General features: G+C 37.9%; 1 long non-coding RNA gene across 1 annotated transcript; it reads right to left on the minus strand.

Annotated features, from left to right (window-relative positions):
* Positions 1–7,494: 7,494 nt before the first annotated feature.
* On the minus strand, positions 7,495–8,255 carry LOC121403109. The gene is made up of 2 exons (XR_005967058.1): positions 8,139–8,255; positions 7,495–7,621 (listed from the first exon to the last, which is right to left on the minus strand). It is a non-coding gene; the product is annotated as an uncharacterized LOC121403109 (long non-coding RNA).
* Positions 8,256–27,546: the final 19,291 nt, after the last annotated feature.

A 27,546-nucleotide genomic window follows, 5' to 3' on the forward strand; every position in this document is an offset into this window, starting at 1 on the left:
ATTGTATTTCATGAGAGAGATATATAAGTTCAGAAGGAAAATAGAGACCTTCTCTGATGTTGATCTCTGCTCAAGAAAGACATCAGAAGCCTCAGATGGCCTTTCTAGTATATATATAAATTTATAACGATTTTTAACAGTTCTTGTACGTGCATGTAGTCCTGGTGGCACCCAAGTAGCTTAGGGCCAGGCCCAAAGCCAAAGGTGGCTGTTATAGACAGTCAGTCCCTGGGGTTTGGTTTTGCTAATTGTGACACCAGCCACATTTGCATCGGTGAATAAATGTATTTGGTCTTTGGTTTTACCTATAGTCTCGTTTAAATTTCACTCTTGCAAAGCTTTCCTTCAAACCTGCTCTGTGACTGTTACTTGCAGAATTCATTCTGCTACATTCCCAAAAGTCTCTGACTTTGAATCCTGGTTGTTCTGACAGCCCTGAATTTGGGTGATTTTAATTGCCACATTGATGACCCCTCTCAGTTCTAGCCATTTCAATTTCTCTGTTTAACGTCCTCCCTCAATATCCAACAGGGGATATGTACAGTCACACATAAAGACAGTCACTTCCTTCCATTGTTGGTTAAGTTGGCCAGGCACCCTAGGTGACCCAGCCGACCATGTTACATAGTTACTTAGTTAAATGGGTTGAAAAAAGACAAAGTCTATCAAGTTTAACCCCTCCAAATCAAAACCCAGCATCCATACACACACCCCTCCCTACTTTCACATAAATTCTATATACCCATATCTATACTAACTATAGAGTTTAGTATCACAATAGCCTTTGATATTATGTCTGTCCAAGAAATCATCCAAGACCCTCTTAGAGGCATTAACAGAATCAGCCATCACAACATCACCCGGCAGTGCATTCCACAACCTCACTGTCCTCACTGTGAAGAACCCCCTACGTTGCTTCAAATGAAATTTCTTTTCTTCTAGTCTAAAGGGGTGGCTACTGGTACGGTGATCCACTTTATGGGTAAAAAGGTCCCCTACGATTTGTCTATAATGTCCTTTAATGTACTTGATGTAGCCCACTCATCTCACATGCGCACAAAAAAAGCAGGAGTGTGTGTGCCAAGAATGCGGGAATTGCTGCTGCAGGTGTGGTACAACTCTCAACTTACAACCTGCTCACTTGATCCTATGCCCTTACCATTACTTAAACAGTGTGCCCCTGCCCTTATTTCAGCTCTTATATATTCAGTTTCTCCCTAGATTTATTCAAACCGGGCAGTGTCAAAACCAGTTATAAAGGCTACAATGGACCGGATACGGTCCATCTAACTACCGCTGTGTCAGTTTTTTTGTCCCTAGCCTTTAAACTCCTAGAACCTTGAGTCTTTTCTTGCATTGCTAACTTTCTCCGCACCCATAATCTGCTAGACCCTATAGTCTATAATCTATTAATATCTGCTTCACCTTGCTGAAATAATACATTTCTAAATATAATCTATTAAAAATTATTTACCATTTATGAAATAATCAAGTTACTTTTTACTCTCCCACTCTGAGCAACCTGTCTCTCTCTCCATTCTGTCTTCATGCAGTAGGTGGAGTCAGATTTTGATTGACATTTAGATCTAATACATCCTTTGGGGGGGTTGCACCCTTAGGGTCTGGCCACAGGGGCAGATTCGGGGAGATTAGTTGCCAGGTGACAAATCTACTCTTCTTCGCGGCAACTAATCTCCCCAATCTGCCTACAATCTACATGAAGATTTGCAAGAATAAAGGGAATGGGACAGGGGCGACGAACACCAGGGGGCCTAGGGGCGCCCGCTATGTAAATCCGGTCCTGACTCAGAGCGCTTCATTTTCCGGAGAAGCCCGTAGTTGCCTCAACTGGGAAACTTTGGCATTGGGCACATTTTTCCCCACCATGCTCTACTCAACAAATACAGATACAGGTCAGGTTGAGAGGAGGGTTTAAAGATATGATAATCCTTTCATATAAATACAACAGCCCATGCTTCATAGGTTAGGTTTATGTACCTATTAAGCTTGGTAATCCTATTACTATTATAACATTTACCAATAATGTTTTAGTTATTTCAAAAATACATGACAAACAAAAGTATCTTTCTTCAACAGTTTTATTTTATTCATTTATATATAAATTAAAGATTGCAATATGGGATCTTTCTCACTCAAGTACGTGATCTGCTGGGGCTAGAGTCTGGGTTGTCTTTTTATTTTTGGATTATAATGTTTCATTTGTTTCAACATAAACTATACACTACACAGGATTAGTCATCGCTTGGGGTAAACAAGATTACAGTAAAGAATGTCTATAATTTATGCTTTTCCCATATTTGACTATACTTGCTGAATGTTCACGATCACTTGAACTTGAACCTGTTTTTGCATATGTAACTTTCACATCATTGTACTGTTCCCTCTGATTGCATATGACTGCCTGTGTATTTGTTTTTTCCTGACTGTAAAATACAACTAAAAAATATTGAAATTTAAATTAAAGATTGCATTGTAATTACTCTGCAATTGCACAATGTCAATCAGCAGAGTATTCACATTGCGATATCCAGGGTTCCGCGTTTTCCTTTGGTCCTTGATGTTTGTCTATGGTATGGCTATCCAACTGTAGACCTGCGGGCCTCCATGTGTCCATAGACTTTAAAAAAAAAAACATTAAGATTAATAACTTAAGATATGTTTTACAAAATAATTCAATTGAGGCAAATAAATTACAAAATAGTGACATGTGAAAGTTACTACCTGAAGGTTTTCAGTTATCCAGGTCAGAACATTAGTGAACTGTACAGATACATACTGGGGCTCATTTATCAACACTGGGCAAATTTGCCCTTGGGCAGTTACCTATAGCAACCAATCAGTGATTAGCTTTTTAAAGCCAGCTGCAAGTAGAACAATGAATACAGCAATTTGATTGGTTTCCATGGGTTACTGCCCATGGGCAAATATTCCCAGTGTTGATAAATGACCCCCTACAGTATCAAGTAGTGGTAAGTTATAGCAACTAGACTTGCTAATCAATCTTGAAAAATGTCACCAGCCATCTGAGCAACTTCTTCACTTCACCAGTAGACTGTTTTAGTTGAACAGGAGAAGATGCTCAGATAAGTGCTCAAAATCTTTCTAGGTTAAGGCGGCCATAGAATGGCTAATGCTGTCCAGTAACTGACTGGCCAACCCATGGTGCCGTAGGACCAGTTTGCATATACTGACAGTTTTATCTGCATGTGTATGGCCATAAAACTAAGGCTAATAGAATTTAAACAAACAGTAAAAGCCAAGATTAAACTGGATATAAAGTTATATATAAACAACCTATATAGTAAAGCCAATTAAATACTATTATATTTGAGCATGTTTACCCCTCCAGCATTTGGAAAATAATTCCTGTAAATTGAATCAATGTACTGCCTCAGCCTACAGAGTGTACCACTAATGTGGGCTCCTATTCTTTTTCATGTACTTGTGACATTACATTTTTGCAGCACTAATCAATAAACTAAAAATTTGCTTTGTATCATTTTCAGTACTATTTTGGAGGGGAACAGGCAGAACCCCAAAGAGGGAAACTATCTTAGGGAGCAGAATTAATTTAATGTATTTTCTCTCCAACCAACTCCCCAATATCAAGTTTATGCTGTCACCAAATGTCTTTATGTTAAAATGTTAGGTAGTTATAGTCCAAAAACAACTTTAGTTTAGTGGGGGGGATTTTTGCAACCCAAGTATTTTTTTCTCCCAGTGGAATTTCAATTCCAATGATTTCTGAACATGGGAGTCCTGGGTAAAATTTAGAACTTTTCAGTGTTAATTCTGGTCCTTGAGACTGCCCCAAGCTTTAATTTCCCCTATAAAATATTAGGCAAAGTGGTGGACTTGTGAAAAATATGACGTCGTCTGTGAACAGAGCCATTTTGTAAATGGCTGAGCCAATTATGGAACGTGTTATCTTTGAACGTGAAAAAGATCAGTGAAATATGGATTGTATTAGTTGTTTTAATAATATCTGGTTTTATTGATCACACCGGCTTTTAGATGCAACATTTTTAAATGTATTTTTTGCGCCTAATATATTTCAAAAATATACAAAGAAACTCAAATTCAAATTTGCACTTTTGCCTCAACAGTAAAAACTTAAATTTGAATGGTGATATCCTTAAAGGAATAGTGTTTTAAATTAATTGCGTGTGGCTGGCACAGGTAAAACTGATTTGTTTGCTTCAGAAACATTACTATCTGGTGTATAATAGTTATTGTGTAGTAATGGAGGTAATTGAAATAGGGCCTATCGGAACAGGTTGAAACATCTTAAAATACAAAAGGTTTAACAGTGTAAACTTACAAGTTAGGTTGAGGAAGCACTGGCGACTCTTCCTGGCATTACGATCTCTGCTCAGGAGAGCTTTCACTGGTTATAGGCAAAACATCTTTAGCAGGTGCGTCTGGCATTGTTTCAAGATGTGTTGCTTTACACTGCCTTAGATTATGTTTGAACTACTGTCTTTTCCTGGGATTTTTCATCTTGAGGAGTAGATGCTTCATCTTCATCATCTGTGATCTCATCTATCCATGTAAAAATTATTGTCCTGGACAATGAAAAGAAATATAAAGTTAAGAATCAAAATTGCTTCCACAAAATGCAGATTCATATTTTTCACAAAATGAATTGGTTTAGGCTTAAAAATCTTACCTTTTATATCTAGTTATAGAAGCAGGAGTTTCTTTCTGCTTTTCCACAAAAGGTTGTTGAAACTCTGGAATAATTGGCGACACAGAGACAATGTCTGGTGCCACATGTTCCTTAATCATAGATAAATCGTTTTCTGTTGGGACATGTTCCTGTTCTCTGAATAAATCTGCTAGTGGTACCATACACTGCTCTTCTGGTTGTATTACAATACAAACATTTCTAAACAAACACAAGAAATTAAAATATTATGTTAGTCTGATGTGTTTTTTTGAAAAGATGTTTCATTAAATATATTTAATCTTGAGAGAAAGAGAGGCCAAAGTAGCCTTTTTTGGAACAATTTTTTTCTGGAATGAGGTTTATTAACAATCCATGTGCCCTTTGTATTTAGTTTTAGAAATTCACATCTAAAAATAATTTACATTAAAGAAACAAAAATGCAAGATGTAAAATCCAAGAGGACTGACAACTCTGTCATAAAGCTTTAAGATAACAAGTAGGTAATATAAAAATAAATACACTTATTGATCATATTTTTTGTTCATTATTTAAAACTCTAGGGAGGTATTTACTAAGATTTTTCCCATTTTTTTCTAAAACAAAGTCGACCTATCCACAAATGGGCTATATATATCAAAAAATCTGAATAAAAATAGAAAATTTGGCACCTAAAATCATCCAAGCTTTTTTTGTTGGGGGAAAAATGATCACCAAGCTGAGCCATTCGAATTCAGAAACCACATGAGAATTGCTTGAGGCCAAAGTTTTACGCATTATTAAAGGAGAAGGAAAGGTTAAAACTAAGTAAGCATTATCAGAAAGGTCTATATAAATATACCAGTAAACCCCCAAAGTAATGCTGCTCTGAGTCCCCTGTCAAAAGAAACACTGCATTTCTTTCCTTCTATTGTGTACTCATGGGCTTCTGTATCAGACTTCCTGCCTTCAGCTTAAACCTCATTGCCCTGGGCAAGAGCATGCTCAGTTTGCTCCTCTCCCCCCACCCCTCCCTTCTCTACTGTAATCTGAGCCCAGAGCAGGGAGAGACTCAGGCAGGAAGTGATGTCACACCATGTTAATACTGCAGCTCCTATCCTAAACAAACAGAGAGCTTCTAGAGCTTTTTACTCAGGTATGGTAAATCATTCTACAGAATAAATATAGCATTCTAGCTTGCACTATTGCAGCTAATCTATTGGCAATAAAATGCCTCCGTAGCTTTCCTTCTCCTTTAAATCAGCCCCTAAGAATCAATTCTTACACCATAAAACAAAAAGTAATATTTAGACTTAAGCTTACTCTTTAGGCAGTGCAGTTGTTTGTACTTGCTCATTTGTTTCTTGTTTTACAGATGGCATTTCAATTGGCTCCCCCACAGATATATTAATAGTATCCTTCTTCTTTTTCTGCTTCTTCTTCTTGTATTTTTTCCTGGACAAAGAGAAGAAATAAACATATGGAATTACCTTTTATTTGGTGTGGAGAGCAAAATATCTTACCCAGTCATAATTCATACACGTTGACCCACTTTTTATACTGTAGTTGGTAGATGATCCGCTATTTAAAGGAGAGCTAAACCCTAAAGTTAAAAAACCCTACCCCCCTACCCTACATAGAAAAAATGTTCCTTGCATACAAGTGGCAGTTGCCTTTATGATTGTATTAGATCTTGGCAATTAATGTATAGCCAATTAAAAATTAATATTGTAATGCAGTATTAATAAAGGAAAATGACAAAGTCAAGAACTTTGGCCCATTATAGATGTAAGAATCTCCTGTTCTGTGCTTCTAGATTTGAGTAAAAATTCACTTCCAAAAAGCATCTATTTTTATTTTTGAACTCTTAAGTCACAATTTAATAACATTTTACCCTTCAGTTATGATACCCCCTCCCTAAGCTTTCCATTTGGGCTTATCCTGCAATTGTATTTAAAAGGAGAATTCAACCCTAAAGTTAAAAAAAACCCTACCCCTTACCCTATATAGACCCCCTCCCTCCAGCCTTCCTAGAAGTGTTACCCAAGGCAAATGCCCCTTACATTTTACTTACCCCTAGGTGCAGATTCAGGCATCAGAGTTCACGGGAGCCATCTTCAGCTGCTTCGGTAATCTTTGGAATGAGGCCATCACTTTGGCAATTTTCATGAGTTTTGGCACATGCGCAGTTGTCGCAAAACAAAATTGCTCCAACTGCGCATGCACCGGCATCCTGGTCTCATTCTAAAGATTTCCGAAGAGAAGAATCTGCACTGAGGGGTAAGTAAAACATTAGGGGCATTTGCCTGGGTAACACTTCTAAGAAGGCTGGAGGGAAAAAGGGGGGGGGTCTATGTACCGTAAGGTTTTTTAACTTTAGGGTTGAATTCTCCTTTAAAATACAGTTGCAGGATGAGCCCGAATGGAAAGCTTTGGGAGGGGTATCATAACAGAAGTAGGTAATATAAAAATAATTAAATTTATTGATCATATTTCTTGTTCAGTATTAAAACTCTAGGAAGGTATTTACTAAGATTCACATTTTTCCCATTTTTTTCTAACACCTATCCACGAATGTATCTAATATATCAAAAGATCTGATTAAAAATAGAAAATTTGGCATCTAAAATCTTCCAAGCTTTTTTGTTGGGGAAAAATGATCACAATGTTGAGCCATTTGAATGCTGAAACCACAAGAGAATTTAAGAACTCCTGCATGATTTCAGTAGCCGACTGCTTGAGGCCAAAGTCTTACGCATTATTAAATCAGCCCCTAAGAATCAATTCTTACACCATAAAACAAAAAGTAATATTTAGACTTAAGCTTACTCTTTAGGCAGTGCAGGTGTTTGTACTTGCTCATTTGTTTCTTGTTGTACAGATGGCATTTCAATGGCCTCCCCTACAGTTTTATTTATAGTATCCTTCTTCTTTTTCTGCTTTTTGTCTTCATTCCTGGAAAAGGAAAGAAATAAACATATGTAACTACCTTTTATTTGGTGTGGTGAGCAAAACATCATACCCAGTCATAATTCATACACGTTGACCCACTAGTTATACTGTATTTGGTAGATGATCCACTGTTTAAAGGCGAACTAAACCCTAAAGTTAAAAAAAAACACTACCACCCTACCCTATATAGAAAAAAATGTTCCTTGCATACAAGTAGCAGTTGCCTTTATGATTGTATTAGATCTTGGCAATTAACGTATAGCCAGTTAAAAAGGAATATTGTAATGCAGTATTAATAAAGACAAATTAAAAAGTCAAATGCTTTGGCCTATTATAGATGTAAGAATGTCCTGTAATGTGCTTCTAAATTTTAGTAAAAATTCACTTCCAAAAAGCAAACATTTTTTGTAGACAAAAAGCTGCACCCTTGTAGCTTTTATTTAAACACTAAATAAAAATAATAAAACCACTTTAAGAGAAAAAGAAAATAACTAAAAATAACTCATTTAGGGATACAAACCTTGTAATAGTTTCAGGTTTGGATGGTTTAGGCGTAGTCTGTGATTTATCTATTGCACTTTCTTCATCACAGATAGTCTTCCTCTTCTTTATTCTGTTACAGAGGAGCCTGAACATGTTACAAAAGCAGTTTTTAGACAACCGCAAACTTATTTTTGAAGTAAATTTCACAGGCTGTGGATCCTCCATTGCTTTTTCTACATCATGAATTGCCATCTTCTTCCTTAGTTTGTAATAAAGATACCTGCACAAGGGAAGGGAACAGATCATTGAAATAACCAAGTTCAGACAATGTACTGCACTGTGATCCCCTCAATTCTATCAGCCCAGCTAATATACTGAAAAAGTCATGAACATTGCAGTGCAAAAATTAGGTTCTAATGAATCTAGTTATCTCAGTTAGTGTGCCAATTTGATAAGCTATTTATTAGTCTATAAATGTACAGAAATGACTCTCAGTCCAGTAATTATAGTTACATTGCTCACAAGCTCATTCCAAGGCAGAGAAAATTTAAATTGTGGGAGTATTAGAGTTCTGCACCTCTAGCTGGCTGTAGATAAATATATATAATATATATGTGGATGAATAATGTGTTAGTGTAAGAGAAAAGACTTACCATCCAACTGCTCCTGGCAATGCAACCATTACAAAAGCAGATATTGCGATAATTAATGCTGTAAGATTTAATACAGCGAAGAGTTCATGGCTCTTTGTATTATTTGCAATTTCCTCTTGCCAGTTCTCTGTAATGTGACTTTCATTCACCATACTTTTGACTATCGTTTTATTCACCGCTGTCAAAACAAACATATGTAAGTGAAAATTCTTAAAATGTACTTTCCTGCATACTTAGGGGGGTTATTTATTAAAGGTCGAGTGTTAGGGGCAGATTTATCAAGGGCTGAATTTCGAAGTAATGGGAGTTTTTTTTAACTCCCATAACTTCAAAATTTGAAAAAAGAGCAAACGAAAATTATTAAAAAAAAAAATTCTGCGGTTGAATAGATGTTACATCTATCGTTTGAATCAAAGTAACGCCGTATTTGATTGAATTTGATTCAAAGTATTTTCAGAAAAAAAACTTTGAGTCCACCAATTGACTCCATATAGGTTCTAGGAGGTCCCCCATAGGCTAAAATAGCAATTCAGCAGGTTTCAGATGTTGAATGGTTGAAGTCGAATTTTTAAAGAGAGGGTATATGATTAATTTCGATATTCGAATTTTCGAATTATTTTTTTTTGGGTTAATAAGTTGTGTAAATATCAGGACTGTACCCGCTTGGTGCATGGAGGAATGAAGTGCATGGAGGAATGAAGTAAAAAGGTGTTGGCACATGTGGGGGGGCCTGGATATGTGGCCCAAGTGCAAATCCTGGGGCTATTCTATATTGGCTAACTATACCTGCCCTTTATATACCATACGTATTTGGAATCAATATAAAATAATTTAAATATATCCCTTAGATCAGATTAGACCAGGGCCGGAACTAGGGGTAGGCAGAGTAGGCACGTGCCTATGGCGCAAAGGTGGAGGGGCGCCAGGTACGTGCTTACTCCTACCCCTAGTCCGGTCCCTTCTCTGCCGACCGTCCATCTGTTCGCATACGCGAACGCATGCGTCGATTCGGGCATGCGCAGAAGCGTCTTTGCGATGAAGCGTCTTTTCGCGCATGCGCAGAAGCGTGCAACTAGCCGGCGCAGCAGCCGGGCAGGCTGCCTAGGGCGCCTGCCCGGCTTGGCCCGGCTCTGGATTAGACAATTTGCTATTAATGGCAGTTGTTATCTCTCTACTTACCAGATGTGGGATAGATACATAATAATAGGCTGAGTCCTATGATGATGCATTGAATGAAATGCATGTTAAATATCTTCATCAAATTAATGTTAGATTACTGCAGGAAAGAAGGAAAATGAAAAAAAAATAAGTAAGTGTTCATATAACCCGGTATCCATAACCTGTAAGAACCTGAGATATTCCTAACCCTGTTCTAAATACTATAGTCGGTCATACATCTTTAGATACATACTTTAGCTTTCATTGCAATTAATCAAGAGAGTCTTATGGGAAAAGACACATTCATAGCTACTGTCTCTAAAGGGGGGTCATTTATCAAAGTCTGAATTTATCATATTATATCAATATTATTTTTTCCACCCTATTTTTTTCATGTCTTTGATCGAAAACCACGAAAATGTTTGGGTTATTGCACAAAACCCAGCACAGTTCAGAAAATCTTTGGAACTTCTGCCATTGACTTACAGTCGAACCTCAATTTTACATCCCCTGATTTGAAGTTTTCCCTCATTTAACATTGTTGTTTTGTGTGCTGAAATGTGATGTTCTAATGGTCCTCTGCTTTTAGCCTAAGAATACTAACATTAAAGTTAGAAGCTGCTATAAAATATAAACAACAAATCTAAATATTTAAAAGAATACCTATAGAACATAGCATGGATTAAAAAAATAAGTAAACTGTAACATAGCACCATCATTTACAATTGAAGATTTTGGGGGTTATGTACTAAAATCCAAATGTATCTCATTTTTTTTTTATCAATGAAAGCTCAACCAACCCCCCATACACAATTTTGCCTTATTTATCATTAAAATAAATTGGATTAGGGAAAAACAAAATTGTATGATTTTTTTTGGTTATTGCCCGAAAACCCTGAATTATTCAGATTATCTGGCTAAACCCAGCGCAAACCATGATATCTTCAAATTGGGAAAGGGATATCTGCCATTGAATTAGACAGGTTTGAGATAGCAGAAAATTTAGCAGCTTGAGGGAATAATACATCTCAAAAATGTGGGGTTTTTTCCAATAAAAAATTAAGTTTTGTCACAAAAAGCCCGACCAAAAAAAAAAATTGGATTTTAATTAGGGATGCACCGAATCCAGGATTCGGTTCGGGATTCCGCCAGGATTCGGCCTGTTTCAGCAGGATTCGGATTCGGCCGAATCCTTCTGCCCGGCCGAACCTAATTCGAATCCTAATTTGCATATGCAAATTAGGGTCGGAGAGGGAAATCACGTGACTTTTTGTCACAAAATAAGGAAGTAAAAAAAGTTTCCCCTTCCCACCCCTAATTTGCATATGCAAATTAGGATTTGGCTCGGTATTCGGCAGAATCCTTTATGAAGGATTCGGGGATTCGGCCGAATCCAAAATCGTGGATTCGGTGCATCCCTAGTTTTAATAAATAACTCCCTTTGCATTCTGTAGTTCACTGACCATAGCAAAAGTCATTTGTTTGAATGTAAGGGTAAAAACATATGGCTATTGTATGCATGTGCATATTGGAAAACTGTTTAGAACTGCATTTTCCTTTTTGGACGGGCGAGTCATATAAAATGATCAATATCATGAAAATTAAAGTTAATTAGATTGCACACAGCCATAGTTTGTATATATAAATCTAAAATACATAAACAGCAGGACCATGAATAAGGACAAATAACAGGTCAGAGTCACTTACTTTTAGTCTGTTAAAATTCAGTAAGTAAAAGAATTGAGTTTTGATCTTGTGATTTTGTTCTGAGCTTTCAGCAAAGGCTGATCTAGCACTTTCAACTGACAAGCACAGAATAACCAGATTGAAAGGTTTTATCTAAAGCTTGAGGTCATATTATGATGTCATAATTGGTGACCTACTTTCAGCCAGGTGAGAATCATTAACATAATACATCACAATGGTGTTACTATGGTAACCTCTCATTGTGATGTCATGATAGTAATTCACTATGATATCAGTTCTAACATTAATATCAGCAAATACTGGAAAATATAAATCCATGGCTTAGATATTAATATTACCTACTTAGCAGATAATGGGAAATACAAAACATTAAAGGCAGATATATGGCATATTACCATAGCCTATTATTATTTTTTCCCATTATTCTGTAGATTGCTCTGAATTGCTGCAAAGTCTCTCAAATGCCTCCTATATGCAATATACTATTAGTTAGTTTAAAGGAGATCATCCCCATAAGTAAGTGTTCATATAAAGATATCCATAATTAGTAAGAGCCTGAGATATTCCTAACCCTGTTCTAAATATTATAGTTTGTAATACATCTTTAGATACATACTTTAGCTTTCATTGTAATTAATCAAGAGAGTCTAATGGGAAAAGACACTTTCAAAGCTAAATTCTCTAACGGAAAAGTCATTTAAAATGATCAATATCATGAAAATGAAAGTTAATTAGATTGCACACAGCCATTGTCTTTACTTATTTAGTCTATATATAAACCTAAAGTACATAAACAGCAGGACCATGAATAAGGACAAATAACAGGTCAGAGTCACTTACCTTTAGTCTTTTAAAATTCAGTTAGTAAAAGAATTGAGTTTTGATCTAGTTATTTTATTCTGAGCTTTCAGCAAAGGCTGATCTAGCACTTTCAACTGACAAGCACAGAATAACCAGATTGAAAGATTTTATCTACAGCTTGAGGTGATATTATGATGTCATAATTGGTGACCTACTTTCAGCCAGGTGACAATCTTAACATAATAAATTACATCATAATGGTGTTTCTATGGTAACCTCTCATTGTTTGATCATGAAAGTTGTAGTTAGCAGCTTTTGTGGACATTTTGTTTAAGGGCATTTCTGCTTTTGCCATTACCTTATGATTCATTTCCTGTTCCTGTTTGTCTCTCTTCCTGTCTAAGCTGAGAGCGAGTGTGGAGCAGGGCTGTGTTACCTGCCATGTTCAAATAAATGTATAAAGTTCCTGGGCTGGTTTGACTACTTCACCTGAACTAACACAGCAGTATCATTTAACCCACTGCTAGCCAAGCAGTTTATCACAATAGTAATCCAATATTATATCAGTTCTAACATTAAAGTCAGCAAATACTGGAAAATATAAATCCATGGCTTTAGATATTAATAATACCTACTTAGCAGATAATGGGAAATATAAAACATTAAAGGCAGATATATGGCATATTACCATAGTCTATTATTATTTTTTCCATTATTCTGTAGATTGCTCTGAATTGTTGCAAAGTTTCTCAAATGCCTTCTATATGCAATATACTATTAGTTAGTTTAAAGGAGATCATCCCCATTTATATTAAATAGAGATAAAAGATACTTATTTACTAAGGTACTTCCAGCACCAGAGTTTTTCTACAGCTACATGGTTGTGATGTTACAGTGAATTATGCTAAGAGTCTATCAATACTAATACTAATATTAGCAATTACTGTTACACCTGAATCTGACCTTGCACCTCCGGTTGCGGGTGATGGGCCAGAGTTGAGCTGTTCTTCCTGCTCTCCCCGCCCGCTACCTTGCACTGCCGGTCTGCTGGCTTCTGACTTCCTTTTTTATAGACACATGCCTTATCAACCCATCCATTTTTGTGACATCATTGGAGGGGCGGGTGAAGGGAGGCCAGTTTAGGGTCGGATCACTACCTTCTATATACATTTTAATATTTAATCTGAAAGTGATCTTCCCCTTTAATCATGTCATGGTGATCTCATAATAGTCACCTGCTATTGGCCTAATAAGATTTCTCCTAAATTAAGTACTTATTGGAAATGTAAACTCTTAGTTATTAAGAAAATACCTACTGAGCAGAATACAGGGTAAAAATATACCGTAAGCAAAGTCCACATAATACCATCGTTTTTGAATTACAATTTTAATTCTGCAGGTCACTGACCCCAGTAAAGCAGGAATTTCTCCTGTTGTGTTGTAAGGCTATATCTGTAGACCAATATTTAACCCAAATTTTATCAAAATCATTATAATAATGTGCCACACCATATTTCATCTTTTATCATTCTTTGCTTTAGGGATACACTGTACATGTTGACACATAAAATGCCTTTGAATGCATAATATCCCCCACACCCTCATGTGTGCAGACAGCATATGTTTTATGTGTAATAGAACTTGCCAGACTAACTTAATTTCTTTTTACGAGAAGGTAAGTAAGGAACTCGATTCTGGGATGACAGTGGATGTGACTTTTGCGAGGGGACATGATTACACTTTACAAGTACATTAGAGGACATTATAGACAAATAGCAGGGGACCTTTTTACCCATATAGAGGATCACTGCACTAGAGGCCACCCCTTTAGACTAGAAGAAAAGAAATTTCATTTGAAGCAACGTAGGTGGTTCTTCACAGTCAGGACAGTGAGGTTGTGGAATGCACTGCCGGGTGAACCCATAGCTGAAGGTGAGATACACTTGAAGACAAAATCGGCAAGCACCACGTCCACTCGCCTTTGACTACGTAACGTGGATACGAAATGCATAAGGACGTTTGATAGTTTTAACTTGCTGAAATAGTTTATCGTTTTACATACGAGTGGATCGCGGAGTGCTTGCCGATTTTGTCTTCAAGAGAATCTACAGATTGCCAGTTCAGGCCTGGAACCATGAGTTCCAGGTCTTATTGAATATTTTGTAATTGTCTGTTGCTTAGCTAGTCTCTTCAAGGACATTGTTCTGTCTAGATTTGACATGTTGGAGGGGCATGAAAGGTGTTTTCCAGTCCTTATTCTGTCTGCTTGGCTGTTTTCCTTCTGTATGTATTGCCACCAGAGACTTTATTAGGGACGAGCCAGATTCACTTAGAGTGTAGCTTCAACATCTTTTTTAGCTCTGGGGCAAGCCAACTGTGTAAATATGGGCCCTTCTTAATCTTTAATACTGACCCCAAACCAATATAAACTGGTTAGGAGGCAGTACTAAACCCCTAAATTTAATGATCACATTTACAAGCATGTATTGATAATCATACACATTTGCATTTAGAACTTGAAATGCATGACCCTTCCAGTAAAGCAGCTATTCACTAGCCCTGCATCGTATTTTTACTAGGTTTTGGGGGAAGTAAACAAAAATCCTCAGCAGCCCCTATTAATATTTTCAGTAGGCTCTAGATGAAACATTAAGAAAAATGCTCTACTGGCCATGTGGCAGCATGGAAGAGATTCTAACAATCTTCTATTAAGTGTTCTAGCCAGTTAACCTTGTGAAATGACAAAACAGGAAGCTAAGCGCTGACTTTAATCTGTATATTATCAAGTAGGCAAACCAGGAAAAAAGTTTACAATAATACGATTTGCACCCAGACAGATAAACTGTGTATTTGTGCATTTATTCTGGTAGAACACACAAGAGATCACACTTCATGCTTTGTGCATACATTTTATTTGCAATAGCAATTTGCCAGTTCTGGGGAAAAGGGTGGCAATTCTACTTAACTTGTAGATTGGTGACACATATGGCAAGGTGACAGTATCTAACACATCGGCTGAATATTAGTGGTACGTGTTCATCTACATGGATGGACTAATTGCATATATCCACTCTTCATACCTATAGCCTAAACGTGCAGATTAGTTTCAGTGCCTTAAAAAGGGTTTATATCAGCCATAACATGAATTACATAATTGCATAATAATAGGTGTGTTCAGGTCCGGACTGAGAATTAAAATAGGCCCTGGCATTTTTAGATACACAGAGGCCCAAACAGCCCCCACCAGCCCACTAAATACTGACTTTCTATGGCACCCCTCTGGCATTTGCCAGAACTCACAGATTGCCAGTCCGGCCTGTGTGTTAGTGACTGTGACTCCCTTGAGTTACCAACTAAATTGTATTATAGTGTATTGTCTGTGTACCGCCCATTGGGCTTCTATAGCTCTCTATATATACTATTGACCTATTTTCTGTTTAGTTTAGTTAATTCATTCAGAGCTAAGTAGTTTAAACTTGCTCGCTTTCACCCAACTCATGTCACTGATTCAAGTGTGTCATGTGATCACAGTGTAGGCAGCCGTTATTTCCCTTCAGAGTGGCAGCCATTCTACCTTGTTCAGCTTAGGGTGAGAAGTTATTCTGTTTTTACCTCGAGGATACAGTTTTTGGATTACAATTTCAAGTCATCAATAAAGGTCAAGGAATAAAAGCTCATCTAAGGCTGTGTTCTTGTGAGTAAGCTACTGTCAAATGTAAGTTCATCCATTTCCTACCGATCTGTATTCATGTGTATTCAATTTCAGTGGTGCCCAATTCTGCCAGTAGCAAACAACCGGTTCTATAGCTGCACCTCCTGAAGTGTAATGGATATAGCAATGGGGTTTACTAACTCTGTGAAATTTCCTTATTGTACAGTAAAACACAGGCATTTGGATGTGTGACTCCTGTTTGTTATTATAAGGCCCAGAGCTGGCAGGAAATGGGTACATTTTGTTCATGGGCACAATCTCCTCCTTAAAGGAACAGTAACACCAAAAAATTAAAGCTTATTAAAGCAAGAAAATATAACGTATCAATTGCACTGCGCTGATACAACTGGTGTGTTTGCTACACATTGTATACAATGGTATTCTTTAGAGCTTATCTGTTATCTACGGTGTATCCTGTGCTTGAATGGCTGCCCCCATGGCCACACAGCAGCTTGTTTATATAAACTTTGGTAGTGTTCCTGAACTAAACACAAAAGTTCTACCAGTGCACGGAAACAGTACAGTATACTGTCATTCCTTTATAACACTTAGAATTTGTGGTGTGACTTTAATCAGTGCATCCAAATGTGCATCCAAAGCACATCAAATAATAAAAAAAAAACAACAACTTTGTTTTGACAGAGGACATTTTGTTGTCTTTTACTTTTCCTAAATTAAAATAAGCATTGGGGATAGAGTGTATATTAGGAATAAGATAAAATGGTAATAGTGGGGTTGATCGTCCTGTCAGTGCTACCAAACCTGCCTCCCTTCAGCTAATGTAGAAGTGTGAATTCCAGTCAGATGGCGCATAGAGCTGTGCTAATGTAACACCTGCAAAGGAGGGTTATGGGCTAGAGTGACTGTCAGTAGCCAAAACCATAAATCAAGACTGAGAGGGCATTTGCCTTTGGCCGTGTGAGCTTAAATGTTCATATTTTGAGCATGATAGACTGTATGGGAAAAATAAGTCATAAAAAAGAAAGGGCACTGTCGCTTTTAGATTGTTTTCCTTGCGCTATGTAGAGTTACTTTTAGTCATTTCTATTTATAATGCAAGAAGTAGTATTTATTCATTGCTTCTGAAGGGAAAATACTCTCTGCTAATATCTTTTGTAAATGAAACTGCTTTCAAAGGCTACAAAAGTCGGTGAAGCAACCCTCTGAGTGTTCTTATCGCTCCCTTTTACATAAGAAACAGGTGGTTTCCATGACAATTTGTGGTGCATGGATGTTTTGAAGTACATTTCTATAGGTGGCCACACACGCACAGATATTATCCTGCAGAACAAAGTTTTGTATGATATTCGGTGTGTGTATGGTGGAAGATGAGACCACCAATAGTGACGTGCAGAAGATCATTATGCGCGTGTGCTATTTATGACATGGCCGCTCACACCGGGTGCTTCCTAACAGTGCAAGTGTCCTAGCAGGTGCAATTAAAAAAAAAAACTACTGTTACCCCAAACTGGAATGTGGGCTCTATTAGCCTACACCTTTGGTTGGGGAAAATATTTTTGGCCAGTGAGTGCCCTTTAAGCCTAGTGGAGATATTGAATATTGGATGAATTGGCTATGGGCCTCTGTTAGCCATTTTCTGTCACCGACTGTATTGGCCCAATTGGCAAGCATTCTGCACATTTGACTACTGGCCATAGTTTTATCATTAGTCCTCATATGCTTCAAATGACAGTTAAAGGAAAACTATACCCCCCAAACAATGTAGGTCTCTATTAAAAGATACTGAGTAAAGCAGCTCATGTGTAAAACCCTGCTTCATGTAAATGAACCATTATCATAATAATATACTTTTTTAGTAGTATGTGCCATTGGGTAATCATAAATAGAAAATTGCCATTTTAAAAAATAAGGGCTGCCCCCTGAGATCGTAAGATTCACTGTGCACACATACAAACCACAAGTAAGGTCACATGAGCCAATTAACAGACAGAGTTCTGCCTTTTGCTTCCTCACTTCTTCCTGTTACAGTTAGTGTTGTAGTATTTCTGGTCAGGTGATCTCTGAGGCAGCACAGATAGAGTCACGAAATGGTGGTTCAAGGCAAGAGATGTAAAAGGGCAATATTTATGTAAATATATATTCCAGTTTTGTGAGATTCTTTAATAATTCTTTAATATGTCATTCAATTTGATATAAACTGTTGCTTAAGTATTCATTTTGGGGGTATAGTTTTCCTTTAAATCAATTTTAGCACAAGTGCTGTGTGTTGCATGCATGTTTTATGCTTATGGAGAGCCAATTTTATTTACTGAAATTACTTTTCCTTCACCAGTTTTTGGGTGGTCCGACTCCTTGGATTATTCCTCTTGGCAGTCATCTTAATCATAGCTGGAGTTATCACTTGCATCTGCAAATCCGTCTGTTATCTGTTCAGCGCTTGCCTTGATTGTATCTGCTGCCGTAAGCCAAGTAAGTATTTGTCACCTGTAGTCTAATCGACTACAGGTTAAGTGAGTCACGTAACAGAAATGACACCACTAGCACCAAATATAACTGATGACATCACTATGTAACTATTATAAGCATATAATTTACAGGATATTCATGGTTCTTGTGTATTTTAGAAATAAATTGCATCTCTGTACACAAGGCATTAAGGATAGTGCATGTTGAATAACCTATTTCAGACATGTTTATGAGCTGTGCTTGAAGCAGTTTTACTAGGGTTACGCAGTCGGTCATCCTCTGGATCTACCAGATGTCGGGTTGTTAAAATAGGGAATAACGAGCAGCAACCTGATTTCCAGTGCTCCATGAAGTGTCAGGTCTATATTTCAAGATGCTGTAGCTTTAAAAATACAGGGATTTTAGCCAGCTTTAGACAGCATTTATGGATATGGCAGTAAGTACAATGGGCAGAGGTTTTGCTTTAAACTATTTATGCTGATGCCCATGAACAGTGTATTCATGCACCTCAGTGCTATAGCTGAGCTGTTGTATTTAGCTATATGAAGTATGTTTGTCATATACACAGTGCCGTGCAAACAATGAAATGAGTCTGTATGGAAATTCAGAAGGATCTTGTAACAGTCAGGTGGCAGGTGGTGGCTATTGTTATGTAGACTCACTTGCAGAACTGTAGGATGGGGTTAATTGGAGTTGCATACATTTTACTAGTCTATAAATATTTCTCAAAATGTGTTGCCTTATATACAGTATTGATTTGCAGTTTTCATCATAAGTGGGAGCAACTATAGAGTGTTTGTTCCAGATATGCATGTATTAAATCTGGATGGAAGTGCTCACAGGGGCTCACTCACACTGCTCCACCAAACTTTGTGATGTGCAGTTGCTGCGTGTAGTGTAATGGTGAAACTATGGCGAAACATATGTGAATGAGATTTCCTTGTGCTTTTGGGAACACTCACAACTTTGCAATCATTTGGAGCAGCTACACTCCCATATACAGTGACATAACTATAGAGCAGTGCTCCCCAAACAGTAGCTTGTGAGCAACATGTTGCTCACCAACCGCTTGGCTGTTGCTCCCAGTGGCATCAAAGTAGGTGCTTATTTTTGAATTCCTGACTGGGAGGTTTAAAGTTTGAAGTTTTGGTTGCATAAAATCCAGATGTATTGCCAAACAGAGCCTCCTGTAGACTGTCAGTCCACCTAGGGGCAACCATACAGCCAATAACAGCCCTTATTTGACATCCCCATTAACTTTTCCATGCTTGTGTTGCTCTCCACCTCTTTTTTACATTTAAATGTGGCTCACAAGTAAAAGGTTCTGGACCCCTGCTATAGAGGAAGCAGACCCCAGGGGAACAGGGGGCGTGGCCTGCTGGAATCTGTTGGGCGGGAGGGGTTAACAGAGCTGTCTTCTTGCGTTACTAACCATATATACAGTACATGTAACATGATAAACTCCTGAGTCCTTCATCCTTAAAGCGAAAGTAAAACAAAAAAATAAAATATTTAAAAGTAATTAATATACCGTTACCCTGCACTGGTAAAAGCTGCGTGCTTGCTTCAGAAACTATTATAGTTTATATAATAAGCTGCTGTGTAGCAAGGAGGCAGCCATTCAGGCTGGAAAAAGGCACATGTTGCACAGCACATACCAGATAAGCACTTTCCAATACAATGGTGTCTATCCTGAGCCTTTTCTCCTTTTTCCAGCTTGAATGGCTGCCCCCATGGCTACACAGCAGCTTTTTTATATAAACTATAGTAGTCTTTCTGAAGCCAACACACTAGTTTTACCAGTGCTGAGCAAAAGTACATATTTTAATTACTTTGATACTATTTAATTTTTTGGTGTTCCTGTTGCTTTAACACACTATGCCCTTGTCTCTCTTCCCTGCAGCTCTCCTCATCTCTGTACTCTCCTCTCCCTGATTTCCATGCTCTCACCTTCTCTTCCCTGTGGCTTCTCAGATCTGTGCCCTCTCCATCTCCTCTATGGATGCCTTGCACTCTCCCAATATACCAGTTATTTCTCACACAGGGGCACGTCTGACTCCATGGCACCCATACTCACCACCTGCCCCTAATATTTCTACTTCAGGGACAAATAATAGCACTGTCTGCATTAGAAGAGCTGGATTTTCTAAAACAAACTGGATTTCTGCTCTTAGAGTTCCAATATTATACAAGAACAAAACTTTTAATAACAGCTCAACTGGATCAATTTATAGCAACTCTTGGAGACACTGTCCTTTACTCCCTAACGTCACATCTGTGGTTCTCATATTCCAGTATTATCACATATGTGGTACAAGGACAAAGGCCTTCAACCAATTCAACCAGTTGAATCCTTCAGCAGAGGTGTCAGGGAGCTATTATCTTATTATATGTTGATAGACTGCTGGGGGAAAAGGGGAGGGGGACAACACTTCAAGTCACATGGTACATAGGTCCGGACTGAGAATCAGCCCACACAGAGGCCCAAACAGCCCCACCAGCCCACTAAATAGTCACTTTCTATGGCACCTTATAGCAGCCCCTCTGGCCTTTGCCAGAACCCACAGATTTCCAGTTCGGGCCTGATGGTACAAGTCACATGGCTGAGGGCACCTGGGAAACTAAGAACATGTCTAGCTCCACATCAAATTTCAAAATGTAATATACAAAAATCTGTTTGCTCTTTTAAAAAACAAATTTCAGTGCAGAATTCTATTGGAGGAGTATTATTAAAAGGACCCGTTTAATGTTTTCTTTTGAACTCCTCGTCGATTTCACGTGCCTGGATGTTTCCTATGCTCTAGAAAAGTTAGGTCACTGACTTTGGGACTTTTAGTATTAAATTTAGCATGAGTGGGCTTTTTTAGCTCCAAAATGCACAACCCTCTTTCTTTAGGGGAACGGATGGAGCCCTTTTCTTGGTACATGGTATTGGTACTATTGCCTCTCTAGGGATACAGTTGTGTCACATCTGCTGTGGCTGATGGTACTCCTTTGTGGTGCTCACCAACTTGGAGCCTGATCACTAGGCATGCCATGGGTATACAAGGCAACTGTCAATCATGCTCTGCTGCTCTACGTTTGCTTCACATGGGGGAGAATGGATGGAATGCAGTTAAGAAGCAGGACTAGTTCAAGGTGTTATTGTTGATAGAGCAGTAAGGGGCCTTTATTATTATTATTATTATTATTATTGACCTAAGTTTTAAGTGATTTTATAGTATTATTGTTCTTTTAAGGTGGCCATTCACTGGCCTTTTCATGAAGGCATCCATCTGATAAACCTGTGAGTTAAAGGAACAGATACCATATGACTGGCCATACAAAAGAATGGCAGACTATATTGTTTTTGTTCATCTGTTTTTTGATATTTGATATAATGTGAAACACTGACTCCCCTCAGTTTATACACCATACACTGACTGTCTTATTTTGCTTCAACAGTTTTTGGATGGTCCTTGGATTTGGCATTTTTATAGGCCTCATATTCATAGGTGGAATTATTTCTTGCATCTGCAAATGCTGCTTGGTCCTGCCTGCATTAAAAACCGTAAGTAAGCCAACCAGCATCATATAGGGTGTGAGCTAATGACATTAAGGGGTTGACCCTTAAATGGAACTCTCCATTGCAGGGTCAATTTCCAAGGTATTCTTCTGGCTGCATTGCAGCAGTCCATTTTAAGGGTACATTGGCCCTTTAATTCAAAGTAATGAGCGAGTGCAGGTCTAGATATGGCAGATGTCACCTGTTGATCACCCTGTGTACCATTGGCCTGAAGTTTTATTTCTATTGTTATCCTGATTTTGTTTTACTTGTCTATAAGCAGCTATAATATTGCTTAAATGACATTTAACAATTAAGTCCACTTAGCACCACTATGAGATTAAAAAGAATGTTGTTTTCTTGTATTATTTTAGCTCCATAGAATGCTAACAATTGTTTTGTTTCCCCTTTACTTAAACATCAGGTGCTGTGAAAGCATTTTCTTTGTGCCAGTTACCAAAATATTGTTTTTCCCTAACTGTAGTCTCCAGTCATACTGGCTAGTGATACTAGTCAGTCGCAACCCTGAATATGTATGTTAGCCGTGTAGCTTTAAAACCACCACTCCAAGCCTACCAATGTGAGATAGTCAAGGGCCCCTGGTAGGTAAATTCATTTTACACATCAAAGACAAAATGAGTGTGGATATTTAAATGTTTTTGGGCAGTCTGCAGTTCCTCTGCTTTGAGTTCTAGTTTTTTTGGGCACTGCTCACAAGGGCATGAGCACCTTCAAGTGTTGTTGTACTGCAGCACCTTGTTCTCAAGGTGAGGGTTTTTAAGGGATACTTATTTTGTTTCTTTTACGGACTGATTTACTTAATTTATATATTTTTACCCAACCAATAACTTCTTAAATATATTCTAACACTATGTTGTGTGTGCAGGAACTGCTGCAAGCAAACAACTTGTGCTGTGAGTCATATGTACAGTAGATAGCATGAATAACTTGAGTGACATTGGTGGTTTATGGTATTACAGGTATGGGACCTGTGATCCACAATGCATGGGACCTGGGGTTTTCCGGATAATGGATCTTTCCATAATTTGGATCTTCATACCTTAAGTCTACTAGACAATCATGTAAACATTAAATAAACCCAATTGGGCTGGTATTGCTTCCAAGAAGGATTAATTATATATTAGTTGGATCAAGTACAAGGTACTGTTTTATTATTACAGAGAAAAAGGGAATCATTTTTAAAAACTTGGATTATTTCTATAGAGTCTATGGGAGACGGCCATTCTGTAATTTGAAGCTTTCTGGATAATGAGTTTCCGGATAATGGATCCCATACCGGACTGGTAAAGGTAGTGTAGTTGAAATTACCCATTAAAATCCCTGGTGGGTTAAAAAAAGTAGAGCAGATTTATTAAACATGTGCTTCAACCTATTAGATTGTTAGCTTTGGCAGCGACTCTCTAAAAGTTTGGAAATGGATATATATTCTTATGGTGTTACAGTATGTTATGTTTTGCACTTTTTGACCTGATGAAGAATTGCGGGATCTGAAACATGTTGTATACTACACAGTAAATGAATGACTAGATGATTCATTTCTTTCTTGAAAGTCAAGTTGCTAAGATACATGGGCAAATTCACGAAAGGACGAATTTTCGCCAGCGACCGATTCGCCACACTTGCGCTCGAGTTAATTTGAATAGAGCGGGTACCTAAAAGTCATATGGACGTCTTTATTAGTAATGTTGGTGCAAATGCTTGAAGTGGCCACTTTTTCAAACACATGTCCAATGAACCATAATAAAGACAGAACAGATTCTCTAATGCCTTAGATATGCTGCGCCCACCTTAAAACAAATGTAACATGCCCCTCAAATTAGTTGAAAAAAATTGTTCACACATAAATCTTTAACAGTTAGAACTTTTGAAGGCAATCCCACTTTAAAAAAGAATAGTTGCCACCGCTTTTTACAACTTTAGGGTTAGTTCACACTTCTGAGCGACAATCTCCCTGAACTGCCTCAGCGTGTTTTCCCATATGGGGAGGCAGTTCGGGGAGATTGTCGCTCAGAAGACGAGGCAATTAGTCGCCAGGCGACAAAATCTCCCCGAATCTCCTCGTGTGAACTAACCCTGAATGCATCTCTGGCATACAGGATATGATGTCACTGACTGAGGAAGGTGTAGCTTCATTTTAGCAGGTCACCTGATCTGACGTGGCAAAGTAAACTCTGGCAAAAGAGTTAAGGTTCAGTAAAATTCACATTTTAGTGAATTAGTGAGTAACGACCATTTGACAAGTGGAAAGTCATCTGGCAATAGGGTGTGAACGAACGATATCGATGGTCTTGTTCTCTAGTGAATTGTCCTCTACACCTGTTAGTAATTGGTGATGTCCCTGCGGATGTGATTTCTGGTTAATTTTCACTTCGCCCTTTAGTGAATCTGCCCCATAGAGTTTTGCCCCATAGAGATTGTTCACTCCACTCTTTAACCTTGTTACGGTTCTTGTCATTATTGGCTATTATTATGGGCTTTTACCTACAAGCTGCTTTATCAAAGGGAGGAGCAGAGCTACAAAAAGAGGCTGCTCGGTGCATACATTTATACCAAACAAAGGAAAATTGTGTGTTGTCACCTCTACAAACATTTTTAATGGTACAATTATGGCCACATACAGTATTATGAACAAAGATAACATGCTAGTGGTTTGTTTTCACCTTTAAAGCAACATTGACATGTTCCAGATTTTAACCACAATGTCACTACAAGGCTTTAAAAAGTTTATTAACTTGTTAAATATAATGAATTTTGTAACAACAGTGTCACCTGCTGGTCAGGTCCTCTGATTGTATTTCATGAGAGAGATATAGAAGTTCAGAAGGAAAATAGAGACCTTCTCTGATGTTGATCTCTGCTCAAGAAAGGCATCAGAAGCCTCAGATGGCCTTTCTAGTATATGCTATAAGTTTATAAAGATTTTTAACAGTTCTTGTACGTGCATGTAGTCCTGGTGGCACCCAAGTAGCTTAGGGCCAGGCCCAAAGGTGGCTGTTATAGACAGTCACTCCCTGGGGTTTGGTTTTGCTAATTGTGACACCAGCCACATTTGCATCGGTGAATACATGTATTTAGTCTTTGGTTTTACCTTATAGTCTCGTTTAAATTTCACTCTTGCAAAGCTTTCCTTCAAACCTGCTCTGTGACTGTTACTTGCAGAATTCATTCTGCTACATTCCCTGCTACAAAACTCTCTGACTTTGAATCCTGGTTGTTCTGACAGCCCTGAATTTATCATGGGTGATTTTAATTATCACATTGATGACCAGTCTCAGTCCTAGCCATTTCAATTTCTCTGTTTAACGTCCTCCCTCAATCTCCAACAGTGGATATGTACAGTCACACATAAAGACAGTCACTTCCTTCCATTGTCGGTTAAGTTGGCCAGGCACCCTAGGTGACCCTGCCGACCATGTTACATAGTTTACATAGTTAAATGGGTTGAAAAAAGACAAAGTCTATCAAGTTTAACCTCTCCAAATGAAAACCCAGCATCCATACACACACCCCTCCCTACTTTCACATAAATTATATATACCCATACCTATACTAACTATAGAGTTTAGTATCACAATAGCCTTTGATATTATGTCAGTCCCATAAATCATCCAAGACCCTCTTAAAGGCATTAACAGAATCAGCCATCACAACATCACCCGGCAGTACATTCCACAACCTCACTGTCCTCACTGTGAAGAACCCCCTACGTTGCTTCAAATGAAATTTCTTTTCTTCTAGTCTAAAGTGGTGGCTACTGGTACGGTGATCTACTTTATGGGTAAAAAGGTCCCCTACGATTTGTCTATAATGTCCTTTAATGTACTTGATGTAGCCCACTCATCTCATGTGCGCACAAAAAAAGCAGGAGTGTGTGTGCCAAGAATGCGGGAATTGCTGCTGCAGGTGTGGTACAACTCTCAACTTACAACCTGCTCACTTGATCCTATGCCCTTGCCATTACTTAAACAGTGTGCCCCTGCCCTTATTTCAGCTCTTATATATTCAGTTTGTTCCTAGATTTATTCAAACCGGGCAGTGTCAAAACCAGTTATAAAGGCTACAATGGACCAGATCCGGTCCATTTAACTACCACTGTGTCCGTTTTTTTGTCCCTTGCATTGCTAAATTTCTCCGCACCCATAATCTGCTGGACCCTACGCAGTCTATAATCTATTAATATCTGCTTCACCTTGCTGAAACTTTCTAAATATAATCAATTAAAAATTATTTACAATTTATGAAATAATCAAGTTACTTTTTACTCTCCCACTCTGAGCAACCTGTCTCTCCATTCTGTCTTCATGCAGTAGGTGGAGTCAGATTTTGATTGCCATTTAGATCTAATACATCCTTTGGGGGGGTTGCACCCTTAGGGTCTGGCCACAGGGGTAGATTCGGGGAGATTAGTTGCTAGGTGACAAATCTACTCTTCTTCGCAGCAACTAATCTCCCCAATCTGCCTTCCGTCATCTAAAATAAAAATCGCCTGGGGGCAGGCACTCAGAGCGCTTCATTTTCCGGAGAAGCCCGTAGTTGCCTCAACTGGGAAACTTCGGCATTGGGCACATTTTTCCCCACCATGCTCTACTCAACAAATACAGATACAGGTCAGGTTGAGAGGAGGGTTTAAAGATATGATAATCCTTTCATATAAATACAACAGCCCATGCATCATAGGTTAGGTTTATGTACCTATTAAGCTTGGTAATCCTATTACTATTATAACATTTACGAATACTATTTTAGTTATTTCAAATATACATGACAAACAAAAGTATCTTTCTTCAACAGTTTTATTTTATTCATTTATATATAAATTAAAGATTGCAATATGGGATCTTTCTCACTCAAGTACGTGATCTGCTGGGGCTAGAGTCTGGGTTGTCTTTGTATTTTTGGATTATAATGTTTCATTTGTTTCAACATAAGGTATACACTACACAGGATTAGTCATCGCTTGGGGTAAACAAGATTACAGTAAAGAATGTCTATAATTTATGCTTTTCCCATATTTGACTATACTTGCTGAATGTTCACGATCACTTGAACTTGAACCTGATTTTGCATATGTAACTTCAACATAATTTTACTATTCCCTCTGATTGCATATGACTGCCTGTGTATTTGTTTTTTCCTGACTGTAAAATACAAATAAAAAATATTGAAATTTAAATTAAAGGTTGCATTGTAATTACTCTGCAATTGCACAATGTCAATCAGCAGAGTATTCACATTGCGATATCCAGGGTTCCGCGTTTTCCTTTGGTCCTTGATATTCGTCTATGGTATGGCTATCCAACTGTAGACTTGCGGGCCTCCATAGACTTTAAAAAAAAAAAAATACATTAAGATTAATAACTTAAGATATGTTTTACAAAATAATTCAATCAAGGCAAATAAATTACAAAATAGTGACATGTGA

The sequence above is a fragment of the Xenopus laevis genome, chromosome 4L (genome assembly GCF_017654675.1).
Source record: "Xenopus laevis strain J_2021 chromosome 4L, Xenopus_laevis_v10.1, whole genome shotgun sequence".
NCBI classification, from domain to species: Eukaryota; Metazoa; Chordata; class Amphibia; order Anura; family Pipidae; genus Xenopus; species Xenopus laevis.